At 39.6% G+C, this 12,114-nt stretch overlaps 1 long non-coding RNA gene across 2 annotated transcripts in view; it reads left to right on the forward strand.

Moving 5' to 3' along the window:
• The window catches only part of LOC133226558 (uncharacterized), a 66,571-nt gene that overhangs the window by 11,510 nt on the left and 42,947 nt on the right, over positions 1-12,114 (forward strand). For both annotated transcript variants that reach the window (XR_009729554.1, XR_009729553.1), the window contains exons 2-3: positions 3,567-3,730; positions 10,091-10,138. This is a non-coding gene — a long non-coding RNA (uncharacterized LOC133226558). The remainder of the gene's footprint in view (positions 1-3,566; positions 3,731-10,090; positions 10,139-12,114) is intronic.

Consider the following 12,114-nt stretch of genomic DNA (forward strand, 5'->3'; position numbering starts at 1 on the left):
GGTGAATACGAAGCCTACAGTGCAGGAAGACTGATCAGTTTTGAAGCAATTGTTGTGCAACAGGGAAACATACTTACTGATCCATAAAATTAAAATAATATGTGCCCTTTCTCTTCAAGCACCACACATTTAATGAAAACAACTTGGTGAGTCTGTCATCTCTCACCTCTGTATGCCTGCAGACACAGTCTCTCTTGACTTCAGCATCATACCCATAACTGTAAAGGAAGGATTTTCTTGGATGCATACATACTGTTTTGAAGAGTGAAACTAATGTCTTAGAGTTTAATAAGCTGTAAGTTTTCAGTCCTTCTGCAATATCCATTTTATGCTCAACAAGCGACTCTCACTCGCGCAAAATGAAGTCTTTCTATTCACATTTAGAGTTCTTGTATATCCCTCAAAATCCAAGCATGGTTTGCATGCTGTCTGTCCTGAAACTGTTATTGACATAAAGAAACATTGATACAGTGGGCATTTTCACATATTTCTTCCCAACATCTTTCTCTGCCCCACCAAATACTGTATTTTTCCTGACACAATGACACAATTTCCAGAAGCAAGATCCTGTCACCTTCCTTTTGCTTTAAGTACAGCTACTTGGTCCCATCACTGTCTTTGTGTAAGCTCCAGTATTCATGCGACTGGGAGGTGAGCTCAAGCCAATTAAACATCACAAATTCTCAACTTGTATTTCAGATTGGTTACTCTGCACAGGTGCTACATATAACACAGGAGCTCATGCCAGCACAAAGAAAGCAACAGAATTAAGTGGTCCAGGTAAATTCTTCTTTCAGCAAAAGCCCAGAGAAGTTACATTAAAGAGACAGATCATCACTGCCTAAATATTTAATCAGAGCAAAATGCTTAACATACTCCAGTAACAAGACCCAGTTTATGAGTTCCCACCTGTGGAAACAGTATCCCCAGTAGCATCAGGAAAGCAAAAGACTTTGATAGAAGAATAGATGGTAAAAGATGCAGCTCATACAGGTCATCACACGCCATGGTCTTCTGACAATTTCACTGGTGATGTGGTTGCAAAGGCACACCAGAACCTGGCAGGTTTTTAAAAATCAGTAGAATAGGGTTTGTTATGTTTATCTTCAGTGAAAAGGAACAATTATATAATTCACTGCACAGTGTACAGAGAGTCAGTTCAGGACACACAGTAACAGAGCAGCTGAGTGAAGAGGGAGAAGAGAAGAGGGTTTAAAACAACTCTCTCTCTAAAAATGCATTTTGATGTAGTGAAATGAGACACATTCAGAATTCATAATCATAAAACAGTTTGGGTTGGAAGGTACCTTTAGAGATCATCTAGTCCAACCCCCCTGCAATAACCAGAGAAACCTTCAACTATAGCAGGTTGCTCAGAGCCCTGTCCAACCTGACCTGGGATGTTTCCAGGGGTGGGACATCTACCACCTCTCTGAGCAACCTGATCCTGAGTCCCCATCCTCATCATACAAAATTTCTTATATTTAGTCTGACTACACCCTTTACCAGTTTGAAACCATTACCCCTAGTCCTATGCCTACATGCCTTTGTGAAAAGTTCCTTTCCAGCTTTCCTGTAAGACCCCATTAGGTACTAGAAGGCTAGAAAATCTCCCCCAAGCCGTCTCTTCTCCAGGCTGAACAACCCAACTTTTTCACCCTGACTGTACAAAAAAGGTGTTCCAGCCCTCTGATCATCTTTGTGGCCTCCTCTGGACCCTCTCCAACAGGTCCATGTCTTTCCTGTAATGAGGACCCCAGAGCTGGATGCAGGACTGGGTGGGGGGAGGTAGGGGGTTTGGGTTGGGTGTCACACCAGAGCAGGGGGAGAAAATCACCTCCTTCAACCTGCTGGTCATGCTTTTTTTTGATGCATCCCAGGATACAGTTGGCTTTCCAGGCTGCAAAGTCACACTGCTGGCTTGTGTTCAGCTTTTCACCCACAAGTATCCTCAAGTGTACTCTCAATTCTTTCATCCTGGAGCCTGTATTTATACCAGGGGTTGCCCCAACCCAGGTGGAGGACCTTGCACTTGGCCTTGTTGAACCTCATGAGGTTCACATGGGCCCACTTCTAAAGCTTGCCCAGGTCCTTCTGAATGGCATCCCATCCCTCAGGCACGTCAGCCATACCACTCAGCTTGGTCGCTGTTGTCTGAACACTAGCTGAGGATGTACTCAATTCCATTGTCTGTGTCAGTGAGGAAGATATTAAACAGTACAACATGGACCCCTGAGGAACACCATTTGTCACCAGTCCCCACCTGGACATTGAGCCATTGACCACTACATTCCAGATGGGACCATCCAATTCCTCATCCACTGAAGAGTCCACTCATCAAATCCATACTTCTCCAGTTCAGAGAGAAGGATGCTGTGGGACAGAAACCCAGATAGATGACATCTGTAGCTCTTCCCAAGCTTTAGAATAAATACTTTACCACCCAGGACAGGTTGTTCATAGCTGGCTCCTGATTGCTAAATAAACTTTTATTTTTGCTCCTGATTTTTGAAAGTGCCGAGAATTTTACTGCTATTCCTGAAAGTTTTTCTCTAAATAAGGACTACAAGACTGAATTGGATATGAAAGTCAAGCAAGACTTGTTATGTATAGTAGTACAAAACAATACTTTATTGCACTCAGACTTGAGTTTTGCTTTTTGATGTGTTTTAGGTCTCTTCCACCTTGCCTCATTTATCAGTGTATATACAAAATACATTCTGAGCAACCTATATTTTTTTCAGAATCTTCTTTCATAATACAAAGAACAAACAGACACCATCCCAATGTTTTGAATGGCTGCCCACATAAGGAAACTGTAGTTGCTAAGCTCACTGCTCCAAGCAGTCTCATGTGCTTTATAACCCACAGTATTGGCACAACCCAGTCTATCAGGTGAGCAAGAGAGAGATCCTCCTTCCTCTGTGCAAAATTCTAATTGTATTGTTGAAAATAGCACTTGCCTGAAGATGCAAATTTGTCTAATGCAGAACACTGGGGGAATGGCAAGGGAAAATATTAGAGAAGTGAATTATGTGTCAAATGCAAACAGAAGACCTAAGTCTCACACTACAATCACAGGAAAATAATGAAGCACATTACATTCACTTGTACTCTTCAGTGTTACTGCAGAAGTTATACAAAAGTTCTTATTGATTTTATTCAAACCCTATGTAGACATGAAAGGATTCATCCTGATATTATGATAAATGATGAAAAATAACATTAACATAAACTTATTTATATAAGAAACCATGCTGACAGAGTACATGATTCTTCATTTTATGTTTTTACATTCCTCTTTCCAAGAGGCTCAGGCAGGTCTCCCATCAATTACACTCATGCAAAAGAAGAATAACTTCAATGAAGCTTGTATAAATTAATCATTCAACTAAGAGGCAATATGTCATAGTAAGCTGATTTTGACAAAACTAGTAGATCAAAATAATAACATTTAAAACCAAAGTTATCTATATTGTCTAAGGAAAAGAATACTAGGTTTTTTAACAGATAACAGTATATATGATTCTTTCTATTCCACTACGCAAAATTACTTGTGTTAACAGCAGTCATCTGGCTGTGCTTGCTAGAAAACAAGCTCCAACAGAACTTGGCTTTCCAACAGACACCCTCTGCTCTGCTTCAGACCCTCCCACTGTCATTCTGCACCTCATAACTAGAGTTTGAAATTCTCCTGCACAGTACAGTGAACTCTACCTACTGGATCCAGGTAATTTTGTTAAACAGCAGTGTCAAAACAAAGCCAGCTAAATACTGGATTAGCAGATGACAGCTCTTCAAAAATATTCTCATTAAACTTGCTCACAGCACCAGAAACAGGTTTTATGTTAAAAAGATTAAGCTCCACGGAAAGCTTCCTCCCTCTTACCATATCCTTGAGGACCTGTGAGTACTGTTGTGAGTGGCAGTGTGTTGGCAGAGCAAATGCCAGCAAACTGCCTCCACGCACACAAGTGATCAATTTATCAGTTTAATAGAGCTGTAAATCAAGAAAAATGTTCCTCAAGCCTTAACAGTGAACTAAGAGCAAAAAATAGCCAACAAGCTCTGATGTAGAATGGAAAATATAAGTACCTGTAAAATACAGCATACATTGCATTTTCCTGTCAGGAGCCCACAGAAAATCTGACCGCTATGATTCCTAGCTACATGACACGCTCCTTGAATCCTGGTGGCAGAGCTCTATAACATTAATGCTGGGTGCTCTTGCTTTCATCTGTAGGGAGCGCACACGTGGGTTTTATTACATTTTGCTCCATTTAAAACAGAAAGAAGCCAGTACAAGGGAGCTAAAAGCAGTGCTACAAGGCACTAAAACAAGAAAGGATCTGCCAGCCATATAGCACAAACAAAATTATTTGCAATCATTTCATGATTCTGTATTTACAGAATTCAGAAAGCTACCAATGTCTATAACTGTTTGTACAAGATATAAAGTGCTGGTAATGTATATAATCCCTCCAAAATTCCCAAATGATTCCTTCAGTACTTTTCTCCCTCCATCTTAAATACATCTCTGTTCTACTACATGCTTTTTTATTTTTTAGTTTGCAAAACTGTTTCTGGCATATATCATGCCATTTCTGTCGAGAGTTTCTCCTTCTGCAATGCCTTTCAAATACTGACCTTCATTACCTTCCACATACCCTCTGACTTTGAAAGTCTTTAATATGTTCAACTTTATTAAGTGTGGTCTTTTCACTGTGATGCCAACTCTCTATCCCTTCTTACCACAATTTGTATAATCTTTTTACGTGATATTTAATTAGAAGTCTAAGCTCTTTACTCACCAGAAATAAAAGTCAAGTAATACTGATCAGCTTCACAACTTGTTTTTACTGAACAAAACCCCAAAATCCCCAAAATGCAAAGAGCTTCCAAATTCTCTATTATGTCCATGAAAGTCAGCAGTCTTATGTATTTAAAAGCAATTCAAACTATTTCAAGAGTACTAAAATGCTTATTTCTTCTTCCAACAGCCTAGAGGCATATGCACGTGCCATGTTTGGCTATTGGATTAAATGCACTAAATGTTTCACATGCATTAAATATTACTGAAGAAGAAAACAGTGAACTCTGGCACTTGATGATTTCACCTCAGTATTTTTCTTGCCTTGCCTTTCTCTGATAGAATTACACCAGTAGGCTTCACCCTCAACCTTTCTTCTTTTCTAGAAAATAATCAGACTAAAATTAGGTTTTATATAGCGCAAGTATGATGAACTTTGGTGAGAAGACCACATCCCATGAAATTAAACTTGTTTACTTGCTTCAGTCTTTTCAAGTATTGTAGCAGCCAATTTTAAAATACTGACACAGCAAATGATCTGCAAAGCAGAGAGTCCAGACAACAGTGATGTGTGATCCAGTTTTACAGCAACACAGTGTGCATAGGCCTGATAGCCTTGTCTAGTGCTGACTCACAGGCACACATGCTACTTGGAAGTAGTATCTCACTGTAGCTGGTACTAAATTCTCTAGTTTCTCAGATTTTTATCTCAGGAGCACATTTAAAAGTCATCAGTTAATGAAACTGAAAGGAAAACTCAGTTCATTCTAGAATCCTATTTACCATGAGTTTAGCAGTTTTTCAGAAAAACGTCATTTTCCTGAATCAACTCTCACACTGAGCAGACCATTACAAACTTAGAATCTCATTTTGGCTTCAAAAAAATCAAACTTGTTGAGCCAAGTCAATAAATAAGCTGTTCGGTATGGTCAATGAATAACCAATTTAGCTCCTTTCCAAATCCATTTATAAGCAATCATGCAGACATTATGCAGTTTTGTAGCTGATACCTAATGGATACATAATAATAAATTTATTAGAGTTAATAATTCCTGTTGTGCTAGTAAATGGACTAGCATGGTTCATCACCATCCCTAATAGTCTGTTTATGAACTAAAAGGGAGGCTGTTGAGGAGTGACTGGTATACTACATGAAGAAGGCTTCTTTAATGCACTGTTTCTCATTTCCAGAGAATAATGTTCAAACACAGGTGTCATGGGCCTACCATGTCATGTTATGACAGATTTATTCTCACAAGTTTTGTCTGAAGAGCGCAGTGACTGCAGCAGATTAGAACATGGAGAAAACTTGAATTTTATATTTTTTTAAGATACAAAAATAAGGTATTAGCCATGCATATTATCCACCTTGAAAACTTGTTCTGCCATTGCATTTCCCATAGAAATGTGCAAAGTTAGTTTTCATCTGTAAGCTAAAGCTTTCAGATCTTCCACACGCACTTGATAGCCCTCAAGCAATTTGTTTTGCAGTTACAGTTGGAGAAGAAATAGTTTCTCTCCCAAATGAAGTGCTCAGGACACAAACTGAGCTGCAGAAAAGTGATTCTGAACCCCCTCTTCGTGTTCCTCAGGCTGTGGGTGAGGCTGTATTTCTTCCTAGACCCTGGTACAGGCTTAGTTACCCCGAGCTCATACTTCATTTCTCATAGCACCTTTCCAGGCCCTGGGAAACAGATGTAACACAGTATACTTCAGCTACTTCTTCATCTCACCCTTGGGCTGTTATTTTTCTTATATTGCCATATGTTCCTCATGTCAGGGGTAGAAGCAGGGCTGGTATGAGCCATTACATGAATAACCCTTTCCAATCTTGAAAAACAGCCAATGGGCAAGGTTATTTATTAAGCTGTTTCCTGTCTCTAAGGTCTCTTCTGTTGCTAGAGCTGGGGATTTTGCATACAAGTCCTTTCTATTTAATTCCTAGAGAATGTTCCTTGACATTGATTAAGCCAAGATCCATTCTTCCCCTACTTTTTGCTAAAACTTCTTTTAAAATGCTTAAAAATGCTCCCCACTTAAGCTTCTCTTCCTTATCAAAAAAGAGCATTTCTAAATGGGAATAAAATGAGCATTTTTAAAACAAAATTCACATGCTTGTGGCCATAACTAATATATTGAATGCCAAAAATACAGATGGGAAGACCAATTTTTGTCTGTTATCCTCTGTTGTTTTAGCTATGTGCATCCCAAGCAGAAGCCTGTAACAGCCCTTCATGTCAACCATGCAGAGTATCAGTGATACCCTGGACAAAGGCTCATCTATGCATGAGTGCCCACTTTGCTGTGAGCAAGAAAAGTGACTCACCATCCTCTGATGCCTTGTGCAACCACCCCTGGTGACTGTGAAAAGAATTACCATATCTTGTTACTGACAGGGCATGGAAAAGATATGAGAAAGAAACAATAATGCTTCAGTGTCAATAGCAATAGAAATGACTTGCTTAATCTGCTGGTAGCCTGAGGTAGAGAACGTCACTGAAAGCTTACCTTTATAATATTGCATTTGCAGGCCAAGCCTTGTCAGTCAACAGTCTCATTTATGGCTTTATATCTCTAATCTATCACTGAATAAAAGTTTTACTAAAAGTAACTGACAATATCATTCCCTTCCCAGGCACCATCTTAGCCTGAATCCCTGTCTGTTCCAGATATACTGAAATCATCTGTGTGGGATAGCATTTTCCAAGGAAAAAAAAACATACCAGTGCTGCCTGCACCCCTCCTTCTCCTTCTTCACCTGGTTGCCTCTGAGTAACCATACATAAACACAATATTAAGCCAAAATGTGTATTTTAAGGCTCCTCATGCCTTGCTTGAATAAGCCCCAGTGAGGGGCTATAGCATGGGGGTTAAGCACAGGCTTGCACCCTCCTGCTCCATGTCATGCTCTGACAGGTACTGCTTTTCCTGATCAGTGTGACTGCTGCAACCACGGGACTGGCTGGCAGCATCCAGCTGAGGCTCCCTGGCAGTTGCCCAGACAGATTTTGGTGTGGAGCTGGCTTATCCCTCCTGTCCTTGTTGGCTTGGGTTACAAATCTGAACAGAGGCTAAGGAGTTCAGTGGAAAGAGATGTTCTTGGTGTTCCTTCCAGTCTTTGGAAAGCAAGTAGGAGGAAAGGTTCCCTATTCCTTCTTTTTTTTCACCTAAAACATAAATGGAACTTTGGCCTTGTAATGTCTACCAGTCAATGTTATTAGTATAGATCAGTAAAGCAGCTTTCCTAAGGTAGGACATGGTTTTGCACTCACTATGCAAGCTAACCTGATTTTGAGCTGAGCACAGCTAAGCTGAACTGATTTTTGTAGAAGTTCTGCCCAAGAGAAGAATGCTGTCCCAGTTGAATTGAGTGAGCCCTTGTTTCACACATCCTATTTATTTTGTTTTAATTAACAACTATTAAAATATCAGGAGCTTTTAAAAAATATACAGTAACATTAGCTGTTACATAAGTACTAATAGATTTAGGAAACAGCTGAATGAGGAAGAATATGAGCTGTATGACAGACACAGTCCTCTCCATGTCCAAAATGATGTGCTGTTAAGGTGGTGACTTGTGACTATCATGTGTTTTAAATAAGAGGCTCCCTTTTTATTTTAAAGAATCGTGCTTCTTAAAAGATTATTGCAGAGTCTCTCACCAGAAATTAGTTTCTTAAGAGCTGAATTAATTCTTGCTGACTCTAACACATAGTCAGTCACCCAAAACATGTCCCCAGAGAATCAAACAGCCAGAGAAATTTCACATAGCTCTGGAATTTATGTGTTTAAAATGTGCGCTAAGTATTTCAAACCTATTCTAGGATGTTTTAGGTCTTTAAGTCTGCTTTTAGCTACTGTAGATCATTGCCTCTGCTTTATAAGAAACATTGTTTTACAGGTTTATAACTCAGTTATAAAAATGTGCTTCAGGCTAAAGCTCAGTATAAAAAGGTCGCAGCTAAAGGGTAATTTTTTTTCATTACAACCTTTTTCTGCTTTGTGTAGCTAGTTAAGATTACAGATGTCCTAAAAAATATCCCATTGCAGTGTAGGATTACGACCAATAACAGAGGTTGATTTATAGTCTAAACTGCAGGGAAGAGAAAGGTAATCCAGTTTTAAAAATAAACCAGCACCACCACCCAAAATGCTGCAACTATGAATTTATTTGGTCAAGGGTTTAGATTTTTTAGGAAATGTAATAGAACATGGGTTTTTTTAAAGAGCTGTAACTTACTGGCACTTCAGACTGTACAAAAGGATGTGACGTAACTGATGTATCACCGTTACCTACTGGGAGAACTGTGATGGAGTGCTCCCTCAGTGAACATCTATGAATTGACAATCTGGAGTTCTTCAAGGCCTGGAAAATAAGCAGCTAAAGTTGTTCTGTCTGTTCCTTTCAGTTAATGCAAACTTCAGAGATTATTTATCTTAACATACAAATACATACCCAGGGTTAATAGGCCAAGCCTAGAATCTAGTTCAAAGAGGTATGCAAGTATCAAGAGGAATGCTCAGCGACATGGCTAAACATACATAGATTGCAGATAAAATGCACAGTTAACTGACTATTGAAACAACTGGCTTGTGAATTTCCTGCAAGTCAAGATTTCATTCTCCATACATATGTGACCCAAAGCTTCTACAGAGAATATAGTATTTCAAGGTGTCTGGAAGAAGACCTGGAATGCATAGAGAGAGAGAGGGAGAAACAACTTTGAGAAAAGTCCTTTGCATGTGGAATGAAACCAGATCAGAAACTAAACTTGTGAGATTCAAACTTGTATTGTGTATACAGCCCCACCTTTGAGAACATGCAGGAAGTTTTCCTCATGGGCCACCACTTTTAGAAATAATACCCTAAACATAACTGGGAAGAAGTCAAGTAACTCAGACTGAAATACCTGTGACCCTCCCATGAGCATCCCTTGCTGCTCAGAAGTAATTTAACAATCTCAGAAGCAGAACACGTTCAGCTCAATGATAACAAGTGAAAGATTTCGGGGAGACAAAGTTCAGCAACTTCAGCTTGGTTTTACGTTCAACTATTTGGCTCATAAACACTAAAGAGGTATTAATGCCTATAGGGAAAAATAAGTATTATAAAGTTACATGAAACTACTGTAAAAAGACGGGGTTGGGGTTTTTTGGGGGGAGGAGAGAGGGTGGTTTATTTTTTTTTCTAACAACTGCAGAAGGGATATTACTGGGAAGTAGATATATGCTTTCTCCCCAGCCTCACCCAGAGTAAAAGGAATTACTGTATTTTGCTAGGTTTCTGGACTAGTCAAAGCTGTACAGTTGATTGGAGGGTACTACATGGTAAGTATACTCAGTGGAGAACATATGCCTCAGACTTGCACATCCATAGGACATATTCTGGTTATAATATTGTGTCCAAATATCAGTGTGAAACTTTTTGGGCTTACACTGTTCATTTACTACATAGTTGTTTTAGGCATACAGGATAGAGTTATGCTTCCTAGCAACATCAGAGCTGTTGCTTTTACATTTAAGACAACCCAGAAAAAACAGTTCTAGTTTCAGTAGTTATAGATATAGTTCAAATGTTGATCAACTTGCCACCGCATGAGCTTCACAAGAGTATTTTATATATCTTTCAGAATCATATGGTCGTAGGTGTTATAGGACAACCCACTTATAAATTGCTATCAATATCATCTACAGTAATGCTTCCCTGATGTTCACTAAATAAGGTGGGCTGCCTAAAATACCTGGCAGCCTACCACACACCATCATCATGAGTTGGGGTTATTTAGCCTGGAGAACGAAAGGCTTCAGGGAGATCTTACAGCAGTACCAGTACCTAAAGGGCCAACAATAAATCTGGAGAGGGGCTTTTGACAAGGACATGCAGGGACAGGATGAGGGGGAATGGCTTTAACTGACAGAGGCGATATTTAGATCAGATACAAGGAGGAAGTTCTTCCCTGTGAGGGTGGTGAGGCCCTGGCACAGGTTGCTCAGAGAAGCTGTGGCTGCCCCATCCCTGCCAGTGTTCAAGGCCAGGATGGACGGGGCTTGGAGCAACCTAGTGTAGTGGAAGGTGTCCCTGCCCATGGCAGGGCAGGTGGAAGTGGATGAGTTCCCTTCCAACCCAAACCATTCTATGATTCTGTGACCATCTAAGTATTAATTAAAAATACAGAACAGCAATGTATTTCCATGGATCAATAAGAAAGTGGTTATGTCTTCTTAGACCATCAACATTATGAAGACTGTTATGTACATCCGATTTTGCCCACTGTAGTCAAAAAACCCCAGAATCAAACCAAAATATACCACAAAATCCTGTGAAAAGAAAATGACTTATGAAAAATTTCCTCCTCATCTATGTGGTATTAACCTTCAAAGCAACACTGGTGATGCTCCTTTACTCTTTACGTAGTCATCAAGCCTTGACTTTATCAATAATATTAATAAATATTATTAGCTGACTAGAGGGTAGATGCTGCTCTATTTTTAGTTACCATTTGGCCAACTAAAATGATACATTTATTGCATATTAGTTGCTATTCATACATGAATGACAGCAGTGGTGATTTCACAAGTGGCACATGCCATGCCAGATACTACATCAGGATTTACCTGAAAGGCTTAACTTTGTCTTTGAGTGTTTGAGAATTATGGAAAGAGTACAAAAAGTTGAAATACTGAAGCAGGAAAAACCCCAGTATTTTCAATGGCAATCTAACTTCATTCATAAGAGTGAAATTTACTAATGATTAAAACTGGAAAGGAGCAAAGCCACTGTAAACCCTTCCCGGTTTCCACCTTTAGACTCCATCCCTCTGGAAGCAGCTAGCTCCTATCAATCCCACTCACAGCAGTAAACCCATCAGTTTTAGAAAATCTGGACAAACAATGCATGACCCAGGTGATAACTGTGGTTCAAAGACCTTTTAGACAGACTGCTCACTTCAACCTCCTCCGTGAAAACACCGGCATGCAAGTTTCACAGATCTGTGTGGGACTGCTTCCAGAAGCAGTAATGCAGGATGATACCGGGCAGATGCTTCCCCAACATGAGTAAAGAAACTTAACTATAAAGAAAGAAGTAGGAAATACTCCTCATTCATTTTATTTATAATTTCTGTTCTTTCTGTACACTGTATCTGGACAATGTTTTAAACCACCCTGTTATTCGGCCTCTTTGTGCTCAGGAAGGAGGACATAACTTTAATCACTGGGATGAATTCAAAGTTAAGTTAAAACAGCTCAGCCATGCTAAGGGGGAGAAGCATTTATCTGATGAAATGTCAGAGAGAATTCTGCAG

Source organism: Neopsephotus bourkii, unplaced genomic scaffold (genome assembly GCF_033783945.1).
Source record: "Neopsephotus bourkii isolate Nb327-2 ecotype Australia unplaced genomic scaffold, CSIRO-AGI_Nbou_v1 NB_1792, whole genome shotgun sequence".
In the NCBI taxonomy this organism is placed as follows: domain Eukaryota; kingdom Metazoa; phylum Chordata; class Aves; order Psittaciformes; family Psittacidae; genus Neopsephotus; species Neopsephotus bourkii.